The sequence below is a fragment of the Elgaria multicarinata genome, chromosome 10, assembly GCF_023053635.1.
Source record: "Elgaria multicarinata webbii isolate HBS135686 ecotype San Diego chromosome 10, rElgMul1.1.pri, whole genome shotgun sequence".
NCBI lineage: Eukaryota > Metazoa > Chordata > Lepidosauria > Squamata > Anguidae > Elgaria > Elgaria multicarinata.
Genome location: NC_086180.1, coordinates 14463079 through 14478738, shown reverse-complemented (window position 1 = coordinate 14478738; position 15660 = coordinate 14463079).

Genomic DNA, 15660 nt, shown 5'->3' with positions numbered 1-15660 from the left:
GTGGGTGATTAAGATGTGCCACCATCTGTTTTCAACTTATGGTTTTATATTATGCTTTATTATGTTGTTGCATTTTATAGTTTTAATAGGGTGACCAACTGTCAGGATTTCCCCGGATTTGTCCTGGTTTTTGTTCTTTCCATGGTGTCAGGGGGGATTTTCTATCATTTTCAATAATGTCCTGGAATGATACACCTTCCCCTTTAAGGCTGCCATTAGCATGGCAGGAGGGAGTGACATGCTTTCTTGAGGCACATCATTCCCCCACCCCGAGCTCCAATTGAGGTCTTAAAGGGGAAAGTGGGTCATTCGTGGACATTATAGAAAAGGCCCCAATTGGAGTGGATGGTGGTGGTGCAGAATGAAATCCTTTCCCCTCCTCCACTCCAATCGGGTTCTTTAAGGTGGCGGGAGAATAACGTACTTTCAGCAGGACTCAGAAAGCTGTTTCCCCACACACACACTAGGTGTCCTCTTTTTTGGTTTCCCAAATATGGTCACCCTAGTTTTAAGCTCTGTCTTAACACTTAATTTTAACTTAAATTTAAATTTTACTGTTTAAACTCTGTATTTTAATCTTATATCAATTTTGCTGCGTGGTTTTATCCTGGTTGTGCTTTTTATACTGTGTTTTGTAATTGTGCTTTTAACCTGTTGGTTGTTTTATTGTGGTTTTAATTTTTGTGAACCGCCCAGAGAGCTTCGGCTATTGGGCGGTATAAAAATGTAATAAATAAATAAATAAATAAATAAATTAAATAAAAGTGCCCAGAAAAATTCAGCTAATGGGCAGCACAGAAATGTAATAAATAAATAAAATCACAAAGTGGATTGAGATAAACTGATACTGTTTAGGAGTCGTTGTTGTTGTTGCTCTTTTAAAAAAAATCTTAGGTAAAAGTATACATTGTTGTTTCTGCTGGTGGTGGTATTTTTATGCATTTCCATGTTTTGTGCCAATATTTTACTGTTTGTACTATTATGCCACCAATTGTAAATTAGTGATAATAGTAATTTTCAGGCTTGTCATATAATTGAATGGATATGAACATAACTCAGTTAAATTTGCATAGATATGTGTCTTCCTAAAACAATAGTTTCATGGTGAGGAAAGCGGACTTTATTTTTTGGTGGACCTAACAGCGGCTGCATCCGGATGTAATGCTAAGCCATGGCTATGTTAACCATTTTTGTTGCTTTAGCCATGAATTGTCTTGCAGATCAACAAAAACAAACACCTATGGCTGGTTTTACTCCTGATTTGTTTTTCTCCTGCCCATTTTGTCAACCTTCAGAGCAATTTTGTTTTCAGGCTGCTGTCTTTGGGCACCTGTTTTATGGCACACATCAGCACAAACAAGCCAGGGATACGCCATAGTTCTAGGTTCAGACATCACAGCAAGCTATGGTTTAAACAAGCCAGACTTCATAAACCAACAATGGGTTCTATTTGTGGTTTGTAACTGATTAACAAACCATGCCTTGTTTGCAGGGATAAGTTCACACACAACGACAAGCCAAATTTCATCAAACCACATCATGGCTTAGAGTTATGTGCAAACTCTTAGAAGAGTCATTGTATCCTGTGTAAGAATGGGGTGGGGTGGGGTTACTTGATTAATATAACCAATCAGTCAAGTGAAATCTGCAGTTGTAGTAATGACCTTTTATATCTACATTGAACTAAATGTATCTATCAATGTACAGGAGATTATGCATCTGGGTAATCAGATGCATAACCCACTTGTTCTTTAAAAGTAAAATATATTGATATTGTAAAAGAGAGAGAGGAATAAAGAGAGATGGAGGCCTTAGCTAGACCTAAGGTTTATCCCGGGATCGTCCCAGGGTCATCCCTGCCTGCTCCCAGGATATCCTGTGTGTCATTTACATGAACAGGGATGACCCCGGGACGATCCCGGGATAAATCTTAGGTCTAGCTAAGGCCAGAGACAAAAAGAAGAACCTAGAACACAATCCTATGCATATTTAGGCAGAAAAAAAGTCCTACAACTGCCAGCATTCTCTAGCCAGCATGGCTAGCTGAGGATTGCTGGGAATTGTAGTAGTCTAATTGCTTATCAGTTGACATTCAGTGATTAAGCTACACAACACCTACAGACTCATGTTAACATAAGCGGTAGAAGACATCTGCCTATTAAATGTTACCAAAATCTCAAGTGAGGAAAACGCCAATAACACAGGAGTTTGAATCTCACATTTCCCTTGTTAGGATGTGCCAATAGAGCTCTAGGTAAAAAATCCAGATCTCCATTGGCACTAAGCTAATGTGGAACATAGCAGAATGGCCATTCCTTTTTATAGGTCAATTTAAAACACGCACACATTAAAGAGAAGTAAAACATATTGTCCTTCCTCCTGCCCTCCTTTCCCCCCCCCCCATCAGTCTCTGATCACCTGGGGCTGTCAGGCATGAGTACACAGACTGGTCCTATTTGATCACAAAAACTTGGCTGATATAATTTTCTTGGCTGCCTAAAGACAACATTTGGCCACTCAATGCAACAAACCCTGGTTTACCAGTTTTCTGCGAATTAGATTCAGTCTGCTTCTGGCCAGATTTTTCAGCCATAAGGCTTTGTACAGCCAAAGGCTAGTTAGATGTTTAAGGATGAGATCATTGGAGCAGTCAGGAATGCTGGATTTGACCCAGTGTTAGTAAATGGGGGGTGGGTTTTGAATCAAAGGCCAAACGCAAAAGACCTTTTGAAACGACAGTTGCTTTCTTTTTCTTTTTCTTTTCTTCTTTTTTCTTGTATTTACTCATCTCCTAAAGCATTAATAATAATAATAATAATAATAATAATAATAATAATATAGACTTGCCAAGAAAATTTGAGGAAGAAATTCCAGTCAAGGCTGAGATGAAATAGGGGAAGAAGAAAGACGTGTTTTTGACAGCACCAAAAAACATCCCCTCCCTACTTCTACCAATTTTCCAGGAATTTTTCCAGGAATTTTCCAGGACCCCCAGAGAGGTCCGCCTGGCGCCTACACTGTACTCCTTTCGTCGCCAGCTGAAGACCTTTTTATTCACTCAGTATTTTAACACTTAATTTTAACTTAAATTTAAATTATACTGTTTTAACTCTGTATTTTAACCTTATATCAATTTTGCTGAGTGGTTTTATCCAGGTTGTGCTTTTTATATTGTATTTTGTATTTGTATTTTTAACTTGTTGGTTGTTTTATGATGGTTTTAATTTTTGTGAACCGCCCAGAGAGCTTCGGCTATTGGGCGGTATAAAAATGTAATAAATAAATAAATAAATAAATAAATTTATCTTAATTTTAGAATTTCTGTAAACCGCCCAGAGATATTATGGTTTTATACTGTTGTTTTGTACTTTGAATGGTTTTAATTTTTGTGAACCGCCCAGAGAGCTCCGGCTATTGGGCGGTATAGAAATGTAATAAATAAATAAATAAGTGCAATAAATAAATAAATGTGTTAAAGGGGCAAGGTGAAGGAAATTGGGAGTCCAATTGGCTGACTTCACCCATGTGACTACTACAATGAAGCATTGCCTTCACTCTCAATTCATTTCATTTGCTCTCAGTGACATCATCACATGACTAAGTCTGATTGGCTAGGTGATACCATGATGACACATACAATCCCAGATTGTCCAGAAAAAAGGTGGGAGGAAAAGGCCCTAACCAGAAAAAAAAATGGTGTTAACCAACCAAGTCAGAGAAAGAGAGGAGAAACAAACCGAACCAAGGAAAAGGTAATAATTAAAGTGGGTTTTGGAAAGTATTTCAGTTCTAAAAAGCAGTATTTTCTTCTCAAAACTGAAGAGGAGATAGAGGAGGATTGCAATCGCCTTTCCTCACCTCCACCACCAACCCCATAATAAAATTGAATAATAGAGAATGCAATATCAGTGCAACTCTCCGTCTCCATATTGAGGAAACGATTTTTATCTCTTAGATGGACTTACAGTAATTGTCTAAAGGCTTGCAATCTCTGAAAACTGTAATGAAATTTGTAATCCTGACCTGCTGGATATGAGCTATACAATTACTTGGAGTATATTTAGAATAAATAATCCATTATCATAAAGCCCTAAATATTCCTGGGCTCCTGATATAAGACACTGGTTTATGATTACTTCGACAATGGTGGGCGGGGGTGGGGCGGGCTGTCGCTGCTGAACTTTGATCTTTCCATAAGCCCCCATCCCTTGTATTCAGATGTATAGGACGTTTAGTAAATGGCTTCTTTTGTTTGAGAATCTATTGGATAGGGGGATTTTTTAAAAGTGTGTTAAGGAATCAGGAAGAAGGAAGTAACTATTCAGTAAATTAATTTTGATTCCTGTCCCATCACGATGTCACAAGGCTCAGGAAAATTTTCAATGTATTATCTCCTTACTGCAATAATAACATGGTAAAGATGAGGGAGATTATTATTTTTCCATTTTTAAGTGAACCAATCTAATTTGCACTTCCCAACGTTTATAAGTGGATCAGAACATAGTTATTCTTCAGATTATGCAGTTCACTGAATTTTGCCTACATACAATTTTGTATATATAATAGTATATATAATATATACATATACAAGGTACGATTTTTGAATATAACAATATAAGTCAGGGGAAGTTGTGCTTAAAATGTGTATAATAGGGAACATTGAGTACAAATGTGTACGTTAGAGGAAACTGCATATGAAAAACAATGCAAATCTTTGTGCATTTAAAAAAAGGAAAGGAAAAAAGTAGACCAACAATAAGACTTATAATTGAAACAAGTGAAAGTGACATGGCCCTGAAATAGACTGATTCATTCATCCTTATCATTTTCTCTTCCATCTTCTAGGTTTCATTCATGAGCTGATATTTCTCATATCCACAGCCAACGCTATTCCTTGTACCACATTGGGTGAAAGCTGCAACTATGGCCTTAGCTAGACCTAAGGATTATCCCAGGCAAATGGAGGGGTCGTTCCTGCCTGCTCCCGGGATCCCCTGTGTCTCATTTGGATGCACAGGGATGAACCCGGGACAATCCCGGGATATAGGCCTGGTCTAGCCATGGCCTATGTGTAAAAACTAGGACTGAAATGGAATTTTAAAAAATCTATGGAAGCAGTGGAGGCTAAAGGAGCTATCCAAGGTCCTGAACCCTATCCCTAGAATAGTTTTGGCACCTTGGAGAGCTCCTTTATATTTATGGCTTATTCTGACTGAAACCCAGAATGGCTTCACAATCCCACCGAAATCGGAGCCACCAGCCTCCACTGAATGGAAGGCAGAATCTGGATCCAATCCCTGAAAGTTTGACATGCATTGAAAGACTTGGGCTGAATGACTTTGTAAGCCCACAGAAGATTCCCCTTCAAGGTGCATTACTGCATACCAGCACACTGTTACATGCACTAGCTGATTTCACTGGGGGTATAGTAGTATTAGCAGCAGCAGCAGCGACAACAACAACAACAACAACAACAACAACAACAACAACAATGTTCTACACTCAAGGTACCTTCCAGTAATACAAATATGCTAAGGAAATAAAATCAAAATTTAAAAGGTCAAACATTTTAAAGTGCCCAGCATTAAATTCATTGCATAAATTCAACACATGGTCAAGCCGCAGCTGTTCGGAGCTCATAGCTGAGAGCCCGATAGCAATGTTGTTATACATGAATTGTAGATAAGAGACACTCACCCAAATCTAGTTACAGGCCATGTGCATATGGAAGGAGGCTTCTCCGTGTGTTTCTTTGACTGGATGGGAGTCTAGGATGTTTTCGCATACTGAGTCAGACCATTGGTCCATCCAGCTCAGTGCTCTGTACAAGGGCTGGCAGACACTCTCTGGGGTATCTGGAAGGACTGGAGATCCCAGGGATTGAACCTCGGATGTTTTGCATGCAAAGCATGTACTCTACCACTGAGCTATGGCCCTTCCCCATGAGGAACCATAGGTAGCTCAACATAGTTTCCCTCCCAGACAGAGCTGCTGGAATTGTATTCAAAGCTCACCGGCTGCGTTCACACAATCAAACTGAGGGCTCGTCTACACCAAGCAGGATATTCCACTATGAAAGTGGTATGAAAATGGTATATAAAAGGCAGGATCTACACAACTGCTTTATAGTGGTACTGAAGTGCACTGACAACTGTTGAGGCCCATTGACACATCTACACCAAGCAGGATATTCCACTATGAAAGTGGTATGGAAGAGGTATATGGTATGTGCCAATGGGCTCCAACAGTTGTCAGTGTACTTCAAGTCCACTATAAAGCAGTAGTGTGGCTCCTGCCTTTTATATACTGCTTTCATGCCATTTTCATAGTAGAATACCCTGCTTGGTGTAGATGAGCCCTGAGTCACGGTTGCTTAAATGAGCCACTGCGGTTTGCAGCATGTGCCATGCATTCATGGGTGCCCATTCCATAACTCATGTCCTAGTCATACCTTGTCTGTCATCCAAACCCAATGAGTGTGGGTTGTTGACATGGCTAACAAACCACCCAGAACCCATGGGCTGTTTCGGGGTTGTGGGTGGTTTGATAATCATGCTAACAACTCATCCCCAAATGGTGGTTGGGTTATGGAACGGGCTTCCCTGGGTGACCAGCACATGCCGCAAACCACAGTGGCTTAAATAATCATGCAAACTGGGGCCTTAGCTAGACGGGGCTTTATCATGGGGCAAACCCCAGGATCATCCCTGTGCATCCACATGGCGCACAGGGGATCCCGGGATCAGGGAGGGATGATCCCTCCCTTGCCCCAGGATAGAGCCCTCCCCTTTGGGCCTGGTTTTTCTGCGGTCTCGGGATGAGCCCGAGACTGCGGAACATGTGGCCCATTGCTGCAGGTGGACCTGGCTCTGTGTCACTCCTCACCGAGAGCTGCACACAGGGCGCAGCGCTGTTCCCATCAGGGGTAGGGTGGGGGGAGCAGGGAAATAAATTTATTTTTTAAAAAAACCACTTCCCTTTTGGCGCTCGACCGCTCCTGCATTCCTGCTGCTCTAAAAACAAACAAAATGGCAGGCGTGACACCTCTCCTCCTGAGGTCGTCGCACCTCACGTGTAAACAGAAGAGGGATCTCGCGTTAAACCCAACGAGAGATCTTCCCTCCTCCATCCTGGATTAAAAGGTAGGTCTAGCTAAGGCCTAGGTCACTGATGGGCTGTCCAAGATAGAAAGTGAGATTGAACACAAACACACGTGCCATACCCCTTCTTCTTTGCCAAACAGCTGATTGGGTAAGAGCTTATTCAAGAAAACTCTGTGTCTGCTGTCTCGGATTGGAGCCAAGAAATCTTAGCTGCCTATTGTACTATTTTACAAAAACAGCCCTGGGGTGTTTACAATTGTTCTCTCTAACATAACTGTTTAAGGACATTTGCATGCTAACTAATAATACTAGTTCATATGGCTTCAATACTACCTAATACAATATTATGAGGAGTACGTAAGACATGCAGCCTGCCTAACAATAAACTAGCCCAAGAAGTCAGAGTGCCCAGAAAGATGGCGACAACAGCTTGTCAAAAGGGGTTAAAGCACCTGCCCGCCAGCCTCCCTCTCTTCAGCTCTCAAGTGTGCGGCAAAATGTGCTGTTTGGCGTAATCACGACACAGATCCGCATGTCTACATCTTCAATAATTCATGTTTGCAGCTCGTCTCGCGGTGGGGACAGATGTCAGTGAAATCGGTGACAGCCGATCGTGCTGATCCCTCGCATAATCATGTGTGAGCTGATCCCACGGTGACAGCCCTCCTTGGGAACATGCCTGTCAACGTTGACATGTGGTCCACGAGAAGGATGCCTAGGTTGAGCTTGGATGCTCGTGGCTGCACTTGAAGCAGGAAAGAAACTTTGACTCGCTCAGTACTAACACTGGCCTGGTTCAGACAACACACTAAACCATGCTGCTTAACCACAATATGGTTGATGCATTCCCTTAACCATTTTGTGGTTAAGCAGCATGGTTTAGCGTGTTGTCTGAACCAGGCCACTGTCTCTCGTAGTTCCACTGAAACTAATAAACTTTAGGAATAGGGATGGGGGAGAAACTCATTCATTCCTAATCTTGCACTTTTGAACAACTATGCAAATTGAAACTGTTATCTTTTGAAACTCATGCATGCCCAGTCTTGAGCTTGACTTATTCCAAACTTTGAGAATTTTTTTAAAGTTTGCATGAAAGTTCTTATGCACATTTTCTTAATGCATGCATTTTGGTTTAATATATCCATTTCTTTGCAAGCAGTTTCCCCAATATAATGCATTTTTTGCATGTTATTGTCCCTAAGATATCCATTTTTGTATGCATTCTTGGATTGGAGAACTCCATTGCAAAATTCAGAGATGTGCACATTCTGAAGGACAGTTGAGTTTCAGTCCGCATAATGGTTTGAAACTGCAAAATCAGGTGAGTTCACATTGAAGTCTGAAATGGACAGATTGGTTCTCCTTCCCTAACCACACCTGCTATTTCCTTTTTAAAAGGGCTTTTGAATGTTTGCTTCCTTTGCTGTGTGAACCTACTTTTATTTTTCTTGATTATTCCAGAAAACAGCAGCAGTAGAGGTTACAATCACAACAAAATTAATCTAAAAATCAGTGGCTTCTTTTAAAAAGGAGGAGAGGAGGAGGAGGAAGAAGAAGAGCAAAATTTCTTCATTACCTTTAATTCATATTGTCTTTGAGGCAACATCATGGCTGAGTCAAAGTATCTCATTACAGCTGCCACATGTATTGTTGCCTAACACCAAATGCAATTTCTCTTCAGAAGGCACATTTACATAAATATTTCTAATCACAGCCCTGTAAAAAGAGACACGGCATAATCATTTGCGACTTCTTAGGTAATATGTCATCTGAATCTTAACATATGGCGTTTACGCTGTATGATGGCAACCTTGGCTGTGCTGAGAAGACCTGGACAACATCCAGTGAGCTATGAATCAGCCAAAAACAATGGAAGAACCGTATCAATGCCACGCCAGGTTTACACCTTCCATTCAGTACTCAGAGCTTACAAGCAGATGGCTTAGCATGAGAAGCAGCAATCGTAGTGAAAAGTGTGGCATATCTCACACAGTGTCCTTGTTCATGGAGGCCATTCCTCATGGACTGAACTTCAAAATAGCATTAATAAATGGAAGCAAGTAGAGTCACCGGAGTAGCCAAAATGGCTTGCTACCGTAGCTAGGTGTGAAAAGGCAGAAAGAACACACTCACCATATATATATATATATATATATATATATATATATATATATGGATCTGATCTGATCTGACAACTCTCATGCCCCCATTCTCATGCCTTGAGAAAAGTCTGTGCCTTGAAAAAGTCTGTTTTGCATTCATATCACAGTGTGGGATACATCTATCTTTGTGCTCAGTCATGAATACAGTTAGATACTCTGTTTTCTTGTCCCCAGTCATGTTTTATACTGCCCTGCTCATTCACATGAATGTATGCATGCTACCTTAGTGCTGGCATGTGATGCTATGCGCGCACTCGGTTTATTTGAGGAATAACTATTTCATTCTGCAATAATGGAAGCTGAGCGACGGAGGTTCAATCCATATTGTACGTTGCCGATTCGTCCGGTAGGCTAGAAGAAACAGATGGAGGACATAATAGAGGTAGTATCGAGCCCCCCCTGGTTAAAGATGTTTGCTGCTTTTGTTGCTCATCTTGGGAGTCTTGCTGGATACTTGGCTGCCCAGGGCCAGATGGCTGCAGAGTCCATCTGCACTTGGCAAGAACGCAAACGTCTTTGCATTTGGCTGCAGACCACCCTCGATGCAGCCACAACTGCCTCGATACATGTCACACACTGAATATATTTGTCACGCATTCGGACATTTTCCTCTACTGCCTCTTCTCTTCGGAAGCTGACTTAGTTAGAAGCTATGGCTACCCAGCACCAAATGGGAAGTGACGAGGGGTGCAGAGGAATCAAAAGGACACACCGGAAACAAACAAGCAAACAAATGAACAAAAATGCAAGGAGATGTCAAGGCCAGAGCAGTCCCAATTGCTGCCACACACAAATCTAGCTCTGGTGAATGTATTCTTGAGCTCAGGGCCCCTGCGATTAGGGGCTTGTGGTGGGAGCTAAAGAAAACAGCAGTTAGAACCTGCTGTGGAGAAAGGCTCTTGTTCTAGCCAGACTTCTACTATATATACATCAAGCCTAGCCAATCCAGACTATCCATATTGCCAGCCAACCACAGCGCTCAATGTTACACAGCTCAGTTCCTGCCTACGCCTGAAGAGGGATCCCAAGAATGAGCACACGCTGTCCAAGGCAGCTCATGAAGTTGCTCACCAGCCTCAGAGCCCAAGATCCCAGCCCCAGAATGCCTGACAAGCAGCTCCCACCTAGGAAAAGTCTGAGAGGAGAGGCTGGCATATTGCACCTCTTTTGAGATCCACTGCATCTGTTCCTCGAGTGGTTCCCCACCCCCACCAAAGTCACAGTCCTTCTCCTGACTGCTTCCACCCCAGGACTAGCCAAAGATGTTTTGCTGCCGGAGGCAAAGAACAAGATAAGGTCCCCTCCCTGTTTCCAAGTACAAAAGTAGACTGGATTGGCAACTGAAGTTTACTTCAACACCAGCGACGGGATAGAATCCTTCACTGCACCTGAGGCAGGGGGGAACTGCACAAACGCTGGGAAAACACCTAGTGTGAAATGCATGGAGATTTTATTATATTAAGCTCTATGGCTAAAAAGAAATGAAATTATAAATAAATGACCATTGGTTGCAGGGAAAAGGATAGAGCAGGGGGAAGGGGCTCTGGCCTTTTGGGGAGCGCTAGAGGGCCAGATTTAGTATTCAAGCCTGAGGTTCTCTACCCGTACCCTACACCGTAGTGCCCATAGAATCATAGAATAGTAGAGTTGGAAGAGGCCTATAAGGCCATCGAGTCCAACCCCCTGCTCAATGCAGGAATTCATCTTAAAGCATACCTGAAAGGTGGCTGTCCAGCTGCCTCTTGAATGCCTCTAGTGTGGGAGAGCCCACAACCTCCCTAGGTAACTGGTTCCATTGTCGTACTGCTCTAACAGTCAGGACATTTTTCCTGATGTCCAGCTGGAATCTGGCTTCCTGTCACTTGAGCCCATTATTCCGTGTCCTGCACTCTTGGAGGATCAAGAAGAGAACCTGGCACTCTTCTGTGTGACAACCTTTTAAGTATTTGAAGAGTGCTATCATGTCTCCCCTCAATCTTCTCTTCTCTAGGTTAAACATGCCCAGTTCTTTTTGACTCTCCTCACAGGGCTTTGTTTCCAGTCCTTGATCATCCTTGTTGCCCTCCTCTGAACATGCTCCAGCTTGTCTGCATTCTTCTTGAAGTGTGGTGCCCAGAAGTGGACGCAATACTCAAGATCAGGCCTAACCAGTGCCGAATAGAGGAGAACCAGTCCCTCACGCAATTTGGAAGCTGTAACTTCTATTAGTGCAGCCCAAAATAGCATATGCGGTTTTTGCAGCCACATCACATGGTCGGCTCATATTCAGCTTGCGATCTACAACAATTCCAAAATCCTTCCTGCTTGTAGTATTGCTGTCCTCCATCTTGTAACTGTGTATTTGGCTTCAAGTACTTGAAGAATGCTATCATGACTCACTTCAGTCTTCTCTTCTCAAAGCTAAACGTGCCCAGTTCTTTCTGGGCTCATCTACACCAAGCAGGATATTGCACTATGAAATCGGTATAGAAAAGGCAAGAGCCACACCAAGCAGGATATAGCGGTATGAATGCGGTATATGGTATGTGTCATTGGGCCCCAACAGTAGTCAGTGCACTTCCATACCGCTATAAAGCAGTAGTGGGGCTCCTGCCTTTTATATACTGCTTTCATAGTGCAATATCCTGCTTGGTGTAGATGTGCCCTCAGTCTCTCTTCATGGGGCTTTGTTTGTTTCCAGACCCCTGATCATCAATTCCCCTGTCCACCCAGGGCCAGTGCTACCATAGAGGCCACTCACGTGGCCGCCTAGAGCGCCAAGCTAAGAGGGGCGCTGGGCACAGCACAGCACTCAAGCGCATTGGCTGTGAGCCGGCCCGAGGATTCAGCTGGGCCTGGGCAGGTGAGATGGCGTCCCAGGCCCGCCCAGCCAAAGCGAAGCTAGGGACGCTGGGGTGGGGGTGGGGTAGCTCCACGTTCGGACTTCCGGAACGCGCCCAGAAGAGAGAGAGAGAGAGAGAGAGAGAGAGAGAATGTATGGGTGAATGGGGTGCATGGGGTCTTTGAGCGAATGCATGTGTTCATGCATGCATTTGTTTGGAGTGAGTGATGCTGAGTGTGTGTGCGCGCGCGTGTGAGTTGGGGGGGTTGATTTGGAGGTTATATTCCTATTAAATTATGCATTTTAGACCCATAGACGTTCCTTTCCAATTTGTTTGCTATAATTGGCATGACGTATTTCTTGCACTTTAAAATAAATTTAGCAGTTTCAAGTTTTGTACTTCTATTTTTTCCAGGAAACATATGTTCTTAAAAAATCAAAGTTGGCATTTTTGGTAGGGGGGTGAAAGTAGCTCACCTTGCCTAGGGCGCAAAATAGTCTGGCACCAGCCCTGTGTCCACCCTCCACCTCCCAGGGCCACTTATGAGTTGTGAAATGGCACTTCTGCATTATGATTCTCCCCCACACTATTTTTTATTGACTTATCAAAACAAGTGTAACTTCCTGGTTTATAGCACATGGCCACAGCCATGCTCTGCCCCTGCTCTGATATAGGCTACCTATCCCCGCATGCATGTCATCTATAGCTCTTTGTCGAAAGTGCAGGCTTCCAATTAAAACCAACATGATCCAGACCACAATGAAAGAGCAGGCATTGTGCAATATACCGCCAGTTATCATCAAGAGGAAGGGATTTCCCAGGCATCTTTTAGTGGCTCAAACCACAGTGCTTTTTACTGCAGATAAATTGTGTGTGTATGAAGGGAGGGGGGATGACAGAGAACAACTTTTGCCTACAGAGCCTTTTGCTTGGATGGCAGCTCCGGCTCCATCAGACACAATAGCTTCATCACAAGGCAATTTATTCAGAGCAAGGCCTTTGAATATTCAGCGGAGCTCCGGGCTAGTGATTCTGTTGCGAGCTAGGTTTTCTTGTCTTCCAGGAAGCCCTTGACAAAGGTCACAAACAATTTGCTCATTCCTCTTATTAAAATAAAGATGGAAAGCATTGATGATAGCTCTGCCCAGCAGCTAACTTCATCATCTGTAGCCCTTCCAACATATGCTTGTGAGATAATGAAAAATATAGCATTAAATACAGCGGCAGATTGAATCTTGTTTCAGGGTAAATATAGTAAGTCATTTTTTCCCCCTCCTCATTTCCTCGGAACCTGTTTAGCATTAGACTGTTAATATCGTTGCTGAGACAAGACAAACCCTATTGCATAACATACTGCTTTCCAGACCGGCCCCCACATAAATGTGAGCAATGGCAAAAGCAGAGACATTATATCCAGGCATCTTCGATGATGAACTACTGCATGGGTAGACCTTCAAAGCACTTTGCCGAATCCACATGAATTGCTCAGCATCTCAGTTTGCCTTTTAGCCTGGTTCTTGGCTTTAGCATCATTTGGTTGTTATATCTTGAATATGGGCTAGCCTTGTCTGACTGGTTGACATTCATATTCAGGTCAAAGTCATGCTGTTTTAATATTGCCGGTCCCAGCAAACATCCTACTATAGTGTTTGGAGTGTGTATTTGGGTTGGGTGGGGATAAAATTCAAGTGTTATTTACATGGAGAGCAGAGTTAAAAACATAAAAAGGGCCCTGTTGGATGAGACCAAAGGTCCATCTAGTTCAGCATTCTGTTCACACAGTGGCCAACCAGCTGCCCATGGGAATCCCACAAGCAGGACAAGAATACAACAGCACCCTCCTGCCCAGGTTCCCTAGCAACTGGTGTACATTGGCATGCTGCCTCTGATACTGGAGGTAGCATATAGCCACCATGACTAGTAGCCATTGATAGCCTTCTCCTCCATGAAGTTGTCTAATCCCCCTTTAAAGCCATCCAAATTGGTGTCCATCACTATATCTTGTTGCAGCAAATTCCATACTTCCAATATACACTATGGCCCCATTCAGACAACATGCTAAACCATGCTGCTTAACCACAAAATGGTTAATGGAATGCATTACGGTTAATGCATTCAGTTAACCATTTTGTGGTTAAGCAGCATGGTTCAGTGGTTCCCAAACCTTTTCAGGTCACCGCCCCCTTGGTTCCACAAACTCATGCCCAGCGCCCCCCTACCCTACACTATAAAAATCATTATTCAGAATAGTGGTTTTCAACGACCCACCAAGGAAGATAATAACAATAAAATTCAAAAGAGTAACAATTAATTGAATACTTTATTCAAAATCCAATTGGTGTGCCCTGCCATGCTGGCTGCAAACAGAGGTGTTCGCTCTCTTTTCCCTCCCTCCCTCGGCAAGCCTGGGGCGGGTGCTTCCCATTTAGAGGGGATTCTAGGAGTTGAAGAACTTTTTTCTGTCTAAACATGCATAAAATTGTGCCTTTAACTTATCATGTTACACTAGCATGAATACAGGAATCAAATAGGATTTCCTTCTTCAGTGGAACACACTTACTTAGGAGTAAGCATCATTTTGTTATAGGAAAGGATAATGTATTTTAATTAAAATTTTAAAATAATTATCTGCCACCTGGTACAGAGTTTTCCTATGGAAAATCTGGCTGGGACTGAAGTAGAGGGGCACTAATTTTACTGTACTACTACTTATTGTCTTTAAATATGGTTAAATATACCACAGTTACCTTGCTATTCTATTTCTACAATTCATTTTCTCCTGTCTTTTCTTCACCCTCTCTTCGTTTTCAGGCTGAATCCTATGCACATTTACCTCAGAGTAAGTTCTATTGATCTCAGTGGGGCTTACTTTTGAGTAGACATACTTAGGATTGTGTTGCAGCTCTGTTTTTATGGTGACACAAGATACACACATACCATGTTTACCAAAAGAACGCTTGAAAAAAGGGGGTTGGACACCCTGAAATAAGCAAGGGCAGATAGGAATGGTTTCAGCAAGCATTCTGGAAAAAGGTGCTGCTGAATCTTCTTTAGCCAGGAAGGACCTGGAGAATTGCACTTCTCTCTCCCTCCCCCTTTTCTTTTCTCTCCCAATCCTGTTGTAGTCCAGTTTTTTTTGGGGGGGAGCACACACAGAGACACACAGCATTCTCTCTCTCTCTCTCTCTCTCTCTCTCTCTCTCTCTCTCTCTCTCTCTCTCTCTCTCTCTCTCTCGACCCCCCTCCCCCCAAGACTCACAATAGCTGCCGGGCTGATTACGACAGGAGGGCAGCAGCTCAGAGGGGAGATGGCCCCAATCTGCAACTCCTGACAGGGGAAGAGAGCCTGGTGATACCTTGCAGCAGCACAAGCAGTCCTGCTCCCCACCCAGCCTGCCGGCTGACTGCTGTTCTTGGCAGCTGCTCTGCTGCCCGCCGTCCTCCACGTGCTCCTTCCTCTCTGCCACATGGCTGCTGCTCCTGCCTTGTGCAGCAACTATCGCGAGAGGTCTGCCGGAGCAGCTTGTAGGAGGGAGCAGCTCTGCCCGAGGGAGGGAGCAAGCGAGTGGGTGG